We start from the raw sequence: 14,214 nt of genomic DNA on the forward strand, positions 1-14,214 counted from the left end.
CACAGAATCTTAAGACAAAGAATTTTACTAATTATTTTAATCATTTGAAGTACTCTATTTTCTGAGTGTCAAAAATTAGTTTCTGAGTGTCAAAAATTAGTTGAGTTACAAGAATGTCTTTGATATAGACAGATCTTCTCTGTGAACCTAATAGACTTGCTGTTTCACAAGCTACAGGGCTTAATCCCAATAAGAGTATAAAATGCATTTCTGGTGAAAATAACTGGGAAATCTGTGCCTCTTCCATCAGAGAGGACCACTGGATGGAAGTAATTTAATTAAGGCCAATGTCTTTCCATGGATAATAAATAAAACAGCCTGTAAGCAGGGATTGCAAACCAAACGCTTTCCAACACCAGACAGTTAGATATGAAAGGGAAGGGTAGGCTGGGGACCTCGGTAAAAGTAAAAGTAGCTGATCCTTTGAAGGAGGCAGCCATCCTCTGACCCAGCTGGCATGAGACGTGATGAATCTCAAGCTTTCATTTATTATTGCAGCATTAAGGTGCTTTAACTACATGTTTTAGAAACCAAATTGAAGTTGGACACTTGCATCTTCTAATTCAAATCCTGGTATCAGAGATGAGCCACTGAACTTCCATGGATGAAAGCTAACTTAAGCTATAGACACCCTAAGACAATGCTTTTCTTACCTCTGCATTCCACTGTAACATAGCATCCCATTGTTATGTAAAACACAAACAGAATAATCTACTTTTTGTAGCAAAAAAAAAAAAACTTCTGCAACACTGACTTTGTCCAAAGATTGCCATTCTGATCATTTCTCCCAGATGATCTAGGACCTGGAACACAATGTTCCTTTCTCGAAGGTCAGTATTTATCACAGCAACAGTAGGATGCAGCTACTTCAGGGAGGTAGACAGACTCAGATGGCCAGTGAATGTGATTATCAACTAGGGTCAGTGCTTTGAAACTAGTCCCTACAGGAGAATCTGAGTGAGGTGATCTATGAAATCCCTGTGCCACCGGCAGTTTAGAGAGGAAACTGCTCTGCCCATGTCACTCGACTTAAAAGGAACAGGGAATGAAAAGGAGAAAACAGACTGATATCCCAATGACAGAATCATTCAACTCAAATAATTTCAGACTGAAATCTTTGCAGATGCTCAAATGAACTCTTTGGAAGCTCTCTTTAGAATTCTGTAAAAATACCACTGTAGAAATTGAAAACACAACAAGCCCTGCATGGAGGTTTTGCTGCAAGGCCCTCGGACCTGTATCCCTATGTTCAGCCAGGCTTGGGACACCTGGGCAGTGAGTCCTGGCAGGATACTTACAGGATAGTGGATGATGCACGGGACCCCTGGAGAGATGAAGAAATAGGCTCAAGAGTACTTTGAAGAATGACACTCTGCATCACACACAAAGCTGGCTCCCCAGAAGATGACCACATGAATTGCTGCTGCCACTGGAAGCTGAAGATTTTTGGCCACAATATCTACTAGAGAAATGGAATTCACACAGTCTCTTCCTCCATCACCCTCTTTGGAATCCAAGTATTGCATGGGTGAACCTAATTCACAGAGCCTGGGGCTCATGCCTATGCCCTTGCTACCAAGTACCAGAAAGGTTGATTTTGGACGTCTACCTTAGGAAGGTGGATTCCATAATGTTGGGAATTCACCAAGCATAGTAAGCCTGGCCCCAGGTGCTGGGTTGTCATTGGAAGATGGCACCTCCTCTGGCAATAGAGTTAATGTTGAGTTGGAAGCAGTCAACTCTGTAAAGAATTCAAAACACTTTGCAATAATTCAGGGGATATGTAAACTCTGACACCAACAGTGGGAAGGGAAAATAGGAATCAAAACTAGATACGTGAACTTTGAGGAGGTGGAATCTATCAAACCAGAAGACAGATTGGATAAAGGATCTGAGAAACAAAGAGCCATGGGGAGTCTGCCTTGAGGGACAGGGTAAAAAGAAGGAGAAATATATAAAGGATGGTAAATGTGAAAATAGGGGAATATATATGTTGACATTTCAAGTTTTTGCTTTTCATGATCAGAAATTCACTTTTTTGGATATTTCATTTCCTAACGATACTGACCTAATGAGATAATCATGAATTTATAAAACCCTTGAATGTATTCAAGCAATTGAAAGGCTCACCCAAATTCAAAACAATCTGGCTTCTATTCTCTGAAATATGTATGTATTATATTATTGTAAATTCAGGATACAGATTGAGAGATATATGAAATAATTGACATTTCTAGCAAGTCATCAGATGTTACATTTCCTGGCATTTAGTTCTAACTAGTTAGTGGTTTGCTTAGTTAAATACATAGTTTATGTCCCAAGTTCCTATCAATAGGGAACATTTCTCTCTGAATCATTTTGTGGTGATAGCTGCTTTAGTTTATCCGGTCTGGAGGAAAAGTGCCAAAAAGGATAACTTGCTGTATGTCTCTTCTCTGCCATGAATCTTTTCCACTCAGGCAGGTACTCTGTAGATTCCTTGGGGGTGTCACTGGAGGGAAGTGGTCCCACCAGCAAAATGGCAGCCAGTTAGCATGCTCTGCGTGTGGAGGCAACTTTAGCAGACACAGCTTTCTTCCTGGCTGGATACATGAAGCGTGAGGGCCTTGAGCAGGGCAAAGAATGCCCAGATATTTTGGCTGCTTTCTCTGAGCTCCCACAGGTTCCTTGGAACTTCAGTTTGACAAACCAGAGCTCTTTTTTTTACATCAGTAGAATGCGGGTAGTGAGAAGCCTCTCTTTTCTTCACATTTCATCCTAGAGAGTGTAGGTTTCATTTCTTCTTGGACACATTTACTGAGTAAATAACATCCCTCTGGCTCTAAACAAAGATCTATCTTCATAGTTTCTTGTCATCTAGACAGTTCTCCCTAGCTACCGCTGTGTGGCCTGAAAAGTCTGCCCTTCCATCTTTTGATTTTACTATTCTTACAAAAACAAACAACAAACCACCAAGTGCTCCTGACATCTTTGTACTGTCATAAAACTTAGACAAGTGATTCTAGACATATCAGCCCAATCTTAGCTGCATAAAACATGACATCTCATAAAATATTTTCTGTGATGTGATGGAAGGGGGTTCAGGTTTGGAGTCACCAGCCTTGGGTTCTAAACTTAGCTCTTCAGATTGGTTTTAAATGACGCAAACTTGGACAAGTCAGTTAGCATCTCTGGACATTAACGAAGAGACAGGACTTCTTCAGGACCTTGAGATTCTTTGTGTAGACGTTTTGATAATCTCCAGGAGATACAAATCAGTGGGTTGCTGATGGTGTACAGGAAAGAAAGGATGTGATGTCCTCAGAAGCACTGTCCACAAAGTTCGGGATGGTTTGGCCACATGGAGGAAATGTCCTCCTTCTTCACAGGCCCCAGTCACCCTCCCCTAACTCACTGTGTTTGACCACTCAATGACCCTGCATTTATATCAGGGCTTTTTTTCACAGCTATTCTGCCAGCAGATTTTTTTGCATTGAATTCTTACTTCTGCTGACTACATCTTGCTCATCCTTCAAATTTCAGCCTAAATAACAATTCTTCAGGTAAACCTTCCTGGCTTCTCCAGAATGAGTGGGGTCTACCCTCATAGTTCCTGCTTTACAGTATTTCTCAGAATTGTAATTTAACAATCATTTATACAATTAATAGTATGACACTAATATTTCTATCACTGTTTATTGTTGTTTAGTCACTAAATAGTGTCCAACTCTTTGGGATCCCATGGACTGCAACACACCAGGCTTCCCTATCCTTCACCATCTCTTGGAATTAGCTCAGACTCTTGCCCACTGAGTCGATTCCATCATACTATATTTTTACAAGAGCTGGGGTGATTTGTCTGGTTACTATGACCTAGCTCTTGGGGCCTTTGGATAGTGTCTGCTCTAAGAAAGGTGCTCAGTAAGTATTTGGTGAGTGAAGGAATAAATAAACCCATCCTGTACCCTCCCACTTTCATGCCTTTGCAGGTTACTGATGTATCTGTTTGGGATAGCCTTCTCCCTATTTCAATTAAATATTCCTTTTTCACTAAGTGAATCAATTCAGACATACAATTGAGATCCTATATAATCCCTAAATGTTTCCACAGTACTCTATATTTTCCTCATCACAGATGTTATTACATTCACCTGGGTGCTGTTAAAAAATGCTGTTGTCCAGGCACTATCTCAGAACAATTAAACCAGTATCCCTTGGTCAGAGACCAGAATCATTTCTGGAGAGGTCTCTCTGGGGATCCTATTATGAAGTCAGGGTTGAGGACCACTGATTATTATACCATATCTTTAATTTATTGACATGTCTATCTCTGCCAAATGACTCAGGACTTTGAAATAAGAATTTTAACTAAGACTTTGTCTTATTCATCTTACCAATTCTCTAGATCTAGCATAGAATTGAGTATTTTACTGAGTACTCAAAAAATATCTTTGAATGGGTTAGATGAATATATACCATAGGAATAGAAGTAAGCTCACATCATTATCAGACCACTTTTACAGAAGACATGAGTGTTAAGGGAATTTTTTAATAAAGACAATGACTTCTAAGTATTGCACCAAGGCATTCTCTGCTAAGTGAGAAAAATCTATAGTAACCTGTTGTTGACAAAATTCAAGATGCGTTTTTCCCCTCTTGGATAATATAACAGTATTTAAGTCACATTGAGAGCTTTCCAAATGTATTTGGCTGGAAGAGAGAAACTGGATGAACTACTGTGAATTGATGCTGCCACGTGTACAAATTTCAGACAAAAAAGACCAACATATGCCTGTAGAACAATCATTGTGCTTTCTTTTTAACAGTAAGTGTAGAGCAGCTGAATAGGATAGTATTTGGAAAAAATAAAAAATAATCAAGTTCAGTTTTTGTAAAACTTGATTATTAAGAACTATACTGATTGACTTAGTGAAGGTTTCTGGCCAAAGTACAAACAAATAGGTTAATGGGTGGGGTGTTCTTACTTTTTGCAAAGCTTGATGCTTTCCTTAATTGATTTTTAAATTTTAAGTGAGTAGTGAAAGTCACTCAGTCGTGTCTGACTCTTTGTGATCCCATGGACTACACAGCCCATGGAATTCTCCAGGCCAGAATACTGGAGTGGGTAGCCTTTCCCTTCTCCAGGGGATCTTCCCAAACCAGGAATCGAGCCCAGGTCTTTCTACAAGGGAAGCCCAAGAATACTGGAGTGGGTAGCTCATCCCTTCTCCAGTGGATCTTCCAGACCCAGGAATTGAACCAGGGTCCCTGCCATTGCAGGCTGATTCTTTACCAACTGAGCAATGAGGGAAAGTGAAAAGTGAAAGTGAAGTCGCTCAGTCGTGTCCAACTCTTTGTGACCCCATGGACTGCAACCTACTAGGCTACTCCGTCCATGGGATTTTCCAGGCAAGAATGCTGGAGTGGGTTGCCATTTCCTTCTCCAGAGGATCCTCTCAACCCAGGGACTGAACCTGGGTCTCCTGCATTCTAGGCAGACGCTTTACCGTCTGAGCCACCAGGGAAGTTATGAGGGAAGCATTTATTTATTTGACTGCACCAGGTCTTAGTTCTGGCACACAAGACTTCTTGTTTTTTAGTTGCAGCATGTGGGATCTAGTTCCCTGACCAGGGTTCAAACCTGGGGCTCTCTGCATTGGGAACACATAGTCTTAGCCACTGGATCACCAGAGAAGTCCCTTTCCATATTTGAGGGTAAGGATCTGTGAACTTCTTGAATTCATGTCTATGGACATGTATGAGTTTCCCTAGGAAGACAGAACATAACTTTCATCATATTCTTGAAAGTTCATCATCCAAAAAAGGTCACTATCAGAGGGAGTTCAGGGTCCCTACTGACTACTGTGGCAAAACCCTGAGTGTGCCAGGAAGCCTGATCAGCTCTTCTGATCCAACACGGGCAGACCTGAGAGTCTATGGCCTTGTCCACAGTCTTGTTCAGTCACACAGGGACCCTGCAAATAGCCTGCCTTCCCATATCTCTATCCAGTTTAAATCAACTTTATTTCATTAAAAAGTCTCAGGACTGTCATCATTCCAACCCGACCCTCTCTTCATCATCTCTTCATTAGCATTTATTTCCTGACCATTTCAGTCTCTTTCTTCAAGCTTGCTTCATTTGAATTATGCTCATAATATACACAAAATGTTCCAGCTTGCAGCTACAACAGGACTCCTGGGGACACTGGCTTTTGTTGAGAAGATGGGACAAGAACATGTAGAAGAGATGGAGGTGGATCCATCAGAGAGACTGGAGAATAGCATAGAGAGAGAATGGTGTCAAGGCCAGAGTGAGATACAAGAGGATTAGTCTTTGAATGTGTCCTTGAATGGAGGTCATGACTGACCTCACATGAGAGCACTTTCTGGGGATGAGGACATGGAAATCAAATTGCAGTAGGTTGAAGGGTAGGTGGAAGATGAGCCAGTGAGATGGTAATCTCTGAAAAGAAGGAAAGAAGGAGAGCACACAGCTTTAGAGGACTTATTTATTTGGATAGAAGGCCTTTATAGGCTGAAGGAGGAGAATATTTAGAGGCAAGACCGGATATTTGATGGAACAATATCTCAACATGAGGAAAAAAGTCCATTTTGGTGTTTGTTTGTATTTCATCGTATAATCTCTTTAAAGATGATTTGTTTATTGTTCTTAGTAGAGTGATATGTATCAAAGCACAGTGTCCATAAAGCATAGTTTGGGAAATCAATAGTAGAAATATATCCTAGAAAATAAAGATTCCTGATTCTTCACTTCAAAAATATTTATGTTCATCTACGCTCCTCCCCTTTGATGTTAGTCTGACACTGTTTCCACTGTTTCCCCATCTATTTGCCATGATGTGATGGGACCAGATGCCATGATCTTAGTTTCTGAATGTTGAGCTTTAAGCCAACATTTTCACTCTCCTCTAAGAGGCTTTTTAGTTCCTCTTCACTTTCTGCCATAAGGGTGGTGTCATCTGCATGTCTGAGGTTATTGATATTTCTCCTGGCAATCTTGATTCCAGCTTGGGCTTCTTCCAGCCCAGCATTTCTCATGATGTACTCTGCATATAAGTTAAATAAGCAGCGTGACAATATACAGGCTTGACGTACTCCTTTTCCTATTTGGAACCAGTCTGTTGTTGCATGTCCAGTTCTAACTGTTGCTTCCTGACATGCATATAGGTTTCTCAAGAGGCAGATCAGGTGGTCTGGTATTCCCATCTCTTGAAGAATTTTCCACAGTTTATTGTGATCCACATCATCAAAGGCTTTGGCATAGTCAGTAAAGCAGAAATAGATGTTTTTCTGGAACTCTCTTGCTTTTTCCATGATCCAGTGGATGTTGGCAATTTGATATTAGTTAATATCAGTTAATGAGAAATATCAATAACCTCAGATATGCAGATGACACCACCCTTATGGCAGAAAGTGAAGAGGAATTCAAAAGCCTCTTGATGAAAGTGAAAGAGGAGAGTGAAAAAGTTGGCTTAAAGCTCAACATTCAGAAAACTAAGATCATGGCATCTGGTCCCATCACTTCATGGGAAATAGACGGGGATACAGTGGAAACAGCGGCAGACTTTATTTTGGGGGGCTCCAAAATCACTGCAGATGGTGATTGCAGCCATGAAATGAAAAGACGCTTACTCCTTGGAAGGAAAGTTATGACCAACCTAGATAGCATATTCAAAAGCAGAGACTACTTTGCCAACAAAGGCCCATCTAGTCAAGGCTATGGTTTTTCCAGTAGTCAGGTATGGATGTGAGAGTTGTACTGTGAAGAAAGCTGAGCGCCAAAGAATTGATGCTTTTGAACTGTGGTGTTGGAGAAGACTCCTGAGAGTCCCTTAGACTGCAAGGAGATCCAACCAGTCCATCCTAAAGGAGATCAGTCCTGGGATTTCTTTGGAAGGAATGATGCTAAAGCTGAAACTCCAGTACTTTGGCCACCTCATGCAAAGAGTTGACTCATTGGAAAAGACCCTGATGCTGGGAGGGATTGGGGGCAGGAGGAGAAGGGGACGACAGAGGATGAGATGGCTGGATGGCATCACGGACTCAATGGACATGAGTTTGTGTGAACTCCGCGAGTTGGTGATGGACAGGGAGGCCTGGTGTGCTGCAATTCATGGGGTTGCAAGGAGTCGGACAAGATTGAGCAACTGAACTGAACTGAATGAATAAATTATGAATAAATAAATGAATAAATTATTTCTCTGACTGAGCCGTCAGTCCACTCAGAATGCGTTAGTCTTCCTTCAAAGTTCTTTTCCCACGTGGGACTTCTCTGGTGGTTCAATGGTTAAGAATCTGCCTTCTAATGCAGGGGACACAGGTTGAATCCCTGGTCAGGAAAGTATTAAGATCCCAAATGAAATTGGGCAACTAAGCCTGAGTACTGCAATGAAGAGCCCTTGAGCCAGAACGGAAGATCCCACACTCCCCACCAGGATCCTGTGTGTCACCACTAAGACCCAATGCAGCCAAATAATAAATATTTCTATTAAAAAAAAAGAACTTCTCCCATTCCATTTCCTCCTGATTCTTATACACTTTAACAACTCCAGCTCAAGACACCCCTGTTTAGACTGCAAACTGCTTCAGGGAAGAAAGCCTGCCTTTATCATCTCCTTAATTTCCACAGTGCCTTGTGTGATGTTTTGAATGTTGTGGGTACAACCCTGTGGGTGAATGAAGGGAGAGTGTGAATGAACACATGACCTACTCTATCTATTCTTGTTCTGTTACTCTGATTCTTGTGGACCTGAGCCTCTTGGTCAGGTAATTTGATGTAAAGTTTTTGCTATCTAACATCATTCTAATTTCTTAATAGTACCACCTGTCTTCTGTCTGACTCAACTTCAATCTCCACACCTTGGTTTGTGCAGATTCCCAGCATAGCACTATGCAAAGCAGACCCACTCAGCCTTCACAGTCCTTTATGCCACCACCTTTCTGCTCTGGACATGCTGTTTTCCACTGTTCCTTATAGACCTCATGCTCCTTCTTGTGTTTAGCTGGGTGTGTATGTTATTCCTCCTGTTGAAATGCCCTCCCTCATTCTCTGCTGCCTTTTGGAATCAACATATATTTTTTTAAGACTGACTTCATGGACTTCCTCCTTCTACAAAGAATGGCAATACATATTGTGCTAATATGTATACTGGTTGGGGGTCAGACAAATTTGCAGTCTAGTATGAATTCTGGCACTGTTAACTCTGTGACCATGGTTGAATTTATGTAACCATTTTAAGATTCAGTATCTGCATGTATAAAATGTGAATAATAAGAGTATGTTGTTTTCTCCTTTAGGTGGGAATAATTAAAAGGGCTGTTGTGAGGATTAAATCAGAGACGGTACACAGAGTACTTTGCACAGTACCTGGCATATGGTGAGCAGTTAATGCTCAATAAAAGCTGGCCATTGTTGCTATAATGATAGTCATTGATAATAATAATTTGAAAACCTTTGGCTGTTTAGCCCACACTGATCTCTCCTTGCTCTGAGTTTCTATTGCGCTGTCAGCTCCACCCAGTTTGGCCTTTGTTGCTCCCTTATTATTTCATATGTGTAGGTTTTGTGTTTTCAATTCAATCGTGGGCGCTTGGAGAGCACCTAACACAAAGCCAACTGCATAGTAGGGATGCTGTATCAACTTGCTGATTGGTTGATGTGTTTCGCCTCTGGGCTGCTGACATAAAATCCAATAATGTCACCAAGGGAAACGATTCAGATCAGGCGTGGGCCCTTTCTGAACCCTCCGAAATCTAATTAAGGGAAGAAGGGTTGTGCTGTTGCACCAGACACAAGGCAAGAGAGCAATTAATGCTCTTGTTGACATCAAAATGGAAAACATTTCTCATATCATATGTCCTAAATCTGGCCTGCAGAAATGACATGCACTGTTCCCCCTATAAATTTGAGGATAATACCCTTGAAATATCTATTCTGTTTTTGTAAACATTCATTTGTCTTCAGACTGGAACTTCCTTTTCTGAAGCCACAGATTTGTCTGCCGTCAATACCTGTGATATGAAACTGTTTCATCATTCTGACGATGACAATTAAGAACATTCACCATGTCTCATGGCAAACAGAGTGGAAAATGATCACAAAACATCCACAAAACAATGAGGAATATAAATGCACAATGGAATACAAATGTACAAAAATGTCTTCATTTATTTATTCTTTGAACTTATTATAAACACTCCCACCATTTACCTTTTAGTGTATATGATTCAACAGCCATAAAATTTGGCTTTAAAAGGATGAATGTATTACCTAAAGCAGTTATGGAAAACTGAATTGCAGCAAGAGCAGAAAAGAAGGAAGCAAACCTCCCAAGGATTTTGTGAGTGCTTTGGAGAAATTTATTCTCCTTTTCAAGCAACATTTGAATTCTCCTTTCCCAGTCACTATGACCACCACCATCTACTATTTCCTGCTTGTTCTGCTAGACTCATTTTTGTCTTCTAGATGTCTTCAACTACTCATTTATATTTTTCTTCTTTATCTTCAACCTTAGTTTTGCATCTCCAAATTCCATGATGATTTAACACCCTAATATCAACATGTCACATTCCTCAGTAGCATTTGTTGAACAACCACTCAATAAGCATTTGCTGTGTGCTAATACCCTTAGACGGAGAAGGCAATGGCACCCCACTCCAGTACTCTTGCCTGGAAAATCCCATGGATGGAGGAGCCTGGTAGGCTGCAGTCCATGAGGTCGCTAAGAGTCGGACACAACCGAGCGACTTCACTTTCACTTTTCACTTTCATGCATTGGAGAAGGAAATGGCAACCCACTCCAGTGTTCTTGCCTGGAGAATCCCAGGGACAGGGGAGCCTGGTGGGCTGCCATCTATGGGGTCGCACAGAGTTGGACACGACTGAAGTGACTTAGCACCAGCAGCAGCAGCAGCAATACCCTTAGAGGGTCTTCCCTGTAGCTCAAACAGTAAAGAATCTGCCTGCAACACAGGAGACCCGGGTTCAATCCCTGGGTCAGGAAGATCCTCTGGAGAAGGGAATGGCACTCCACTCCAGTATTCTTGCCTAGAGAATCACATGGACAGAGGAGCCTGGCAGGCTATAGTCAGTGGGATTGCAGAGTCAGACATGAGTGAGAGACTAACACTACTACTAATACCCTTAGTACAGGCAGATTCTTTATCATCTGAGCCACCAGGGAAACCCATTTCTGAAGTAATCATTCTTGCTTCTTCTACACAGATGCAGTTGTTTATCTCCATGCCACATTAGCCACTTGACACCCCGAGCTAAACACTGGATCTAAGTAGCTTGAGCTGTTGTAACAAAATACCATAGACTGGGTGGCTTAAAATAATATTCATGTATATCTCTGAGTTCTGAAGCCTGGGAAGTCTGAGATCAGGGTGCCAGCATGGTGGGGTTCCTAGTTGTCAGATGGCTGCCTTCTTGCAGCATTCTCATGTGGTGGAGAGAAGGGTTATCACTGTCATGTCTCTTATAATAAGGGCACTAATTCTATTTATGAGGGCTCCACCCTCATGACCTCTCAAATGCTCCATCTTCAAATACCATCACATTATAGGTTGAGGTTTCAACATATTAATTTGTGTAAGGGGGCACAAACATTCAGTTCATAGTACCCCGCATCTTAAATCTGATGTTTCTCCAACTTGAGTTGCCTTTAACTTAATCTATTTTTTCTTAAATTGGTACTCTCTAGGTTTACCTTTCAAACCTCTTATTCTTCTATCTTTCCCCCTTTATTGATTCCGTTGGTTCAGTTTGGAAGACACATTATTCCATGGCTGAATCCTCCAGTGCTGTTATCACCAGCCTCTCACATAGTCTGCTCTTGATGTTCTGCATTCCAAGCCTGGTGCTACTGTAAAGCCATATATCAGCTGGACAGGATTAGACCCCCAAATGGAATAATATATACATTTGTTCAGGTCTCACCAACCTCACTTGGGCCTTTGAGGCTGTTCAGCAAATCCATTTTTCCAGCTTTTATTGATTTTCTAGTATTCTTCTTGCTTCTGGCCACACAGAAACTTAGTGGGTTTTTAAGAAATATCTCTTTGGATTGAGAAAAGAAACTACTTTGAATTCTGTACTGCTTTTAAGATACAACTTATGAATCACAAAAACATAGCAGAAATGCATATGAACATATTATCTAGTTTATAGACAATATATTATATTTTATATAACTTTTTTAAACTTCTTGCAGTAACTCTGAGTTCCACAGATGGAAAAACCACTGGAAAATAGACAATACTATTCACTTTGTCTCATTAATTATCCTGTTATCTATTTCAGATGCTTGTGTAATACTTCCTAACATAACTATTGCATTAGGAAGCTTCTTAATAACAGGAATGGTTAGGAAAATAGGCTCTCGAATCAAAATGTTTCTGTTGAACATTTTGGTTCAACATATACTATCTATGTGACCTTAGGTAAGTTACTTATCACTCTGTGCTTCTATTTCTTTTTTTTAAAGAAAAATCTATATAGAGGCAGTAAGAGTGTTTTGTAAGGTTGTTGTAAAAATTAAATGAGTTAATTATGTAAAGTGTCTAGTGTATTACTCAGAACATAGTAATCACAAAATAAATATTACCTGCTAAAATGACTGCTGTTATTATTATTAGCATTGCTATCATCATCATCATTGGTGAGTCTACAATGGTTGCTCAATAAATACAACCCAGGTGGAATGCAAAATTATTCATCTCGCCTCAGATTCATCTTCTACAGTAGTCATGATGACCCATTATTAGATATAATTTTTTATTCAAAGTGGTATACTGTTGAGAGTTAAAAGGGAATCCATTAATATTATATCAGGACAGCAGTCATAAACTGATTCTGTTCTCTGAAAACCAGAATGTCTGGTAATGGTTAATAATATCCTTTGGAAATGGTTCTCCATAGTTCTACTAAATACTTCTGTGCCCTCATTTTCCATATTAATTTTAAAGATATAACAACTTACTAGCAGGCCTGAACTTAACATTGCCTATAATTTTATTATCCGATATCAATTATGGTGCCAAATTATTAGCTCTAAAATCAGTAATTATTCAATTATATATTCCTTGGTGTTCTCATCATAGGTAGTTGTTTATGCATGTTTATTTATAACTGAAAGCCTTGCCAAAGCATCTGAAGAATCAAAAGGTGAACTCCTTAGCCAGTACTGGGAGGTCTAGATTTCTGTCGTAATCCATACGTGATAATGGTTTCTATGGACTGTCTGGAAATATCCAGGTATATACATCTTATTTTTACATTCCTCTGGTACTTTTTTTTTTTTTTGTCTTTCTGGCCTTTCCTTTTAGAGTAAATTCTACCTGATTGTAAAAGCCAGATCTTGGGTGAAAAAAAACAAAACATTGACAGATGCTCTCTAATAACAGTAAAGCACTGATGGGTTGATACCATATCGAGTCTTATTAGGTCTACGTCTTTATTCCAATATCCTTCCTTTCCATTCCTGCCCAGTTACTTTAAGCACAAGACACAATGAGGACTTAATGAATATTTGTTAACAGACACCATCATCCTGTCATTGGAAAAAAATTAGGTTACGAGCAACAAGAAATACCATCCAACTCCTCCTGCCTTGTTTTCTGGAGAATCATTTTCATTCCTGTCACATTGAATGAACAGAGCAATGGATTCTGTGAGTCTCCCTCCACGTACAACTTTCCTAAAGGGATATTCATTTGCAATGCCAAAAGTGGAAGCAAAACAAATGATTTTTTTTCTCTTACAACAGCCCATTTCAGAGAGTGCCAAAAGACCATTTCAGCTTAACTAGTAATCTGTAAATTTTGAAAAATTTCCTTCCTCTCCACACATCTCCATTTTGTCCTGATTCCAGTCTCACCACCATCAAAATAATAAAAAGGGGGAGCCAATGAGAGGTAGCCTTTTTCTGACAATTCTTGGATTCTTGTCCTTACTTTTACTGTTAACACAGGAGGAAAATGTAATTTTCCTCTGCATAACCAGTGCTGCCCTAGGTCCTACTTAAAGCTTTCTTTGGAGCAAGAGAGAGAGAGAGTTGCAGGTTCATTACAATGAAATCAGAGATGGATGACTTGTGCTTTTTCACTCACTTCTTGCAGAAATAGATCTAGCTTCTGTGACCACTGTTTAGGATTGTCATCAAAAATAAAATGCACATTTTCAGATATTTTTAATCAACAGAAAAATATTTT

The sequence above is a fragment of the Bos indicus genome, chromosome 4 (genome assembly GCF_029378745.1).
Source record: "Bos indicus isolate NIAB-ARS_2022 breed Sahiwal x Tharparkar chromosome 4, NIAB-ARS_B.indTharparkar_mat_pri_1.0, whole genome shotgun sequence".
Taxonomy (NCBI): Eukaryota; Metazoa; Chordata; class Mammalia; order Artiodactyla; family Bovidae; genus Bos; species Bos indicus.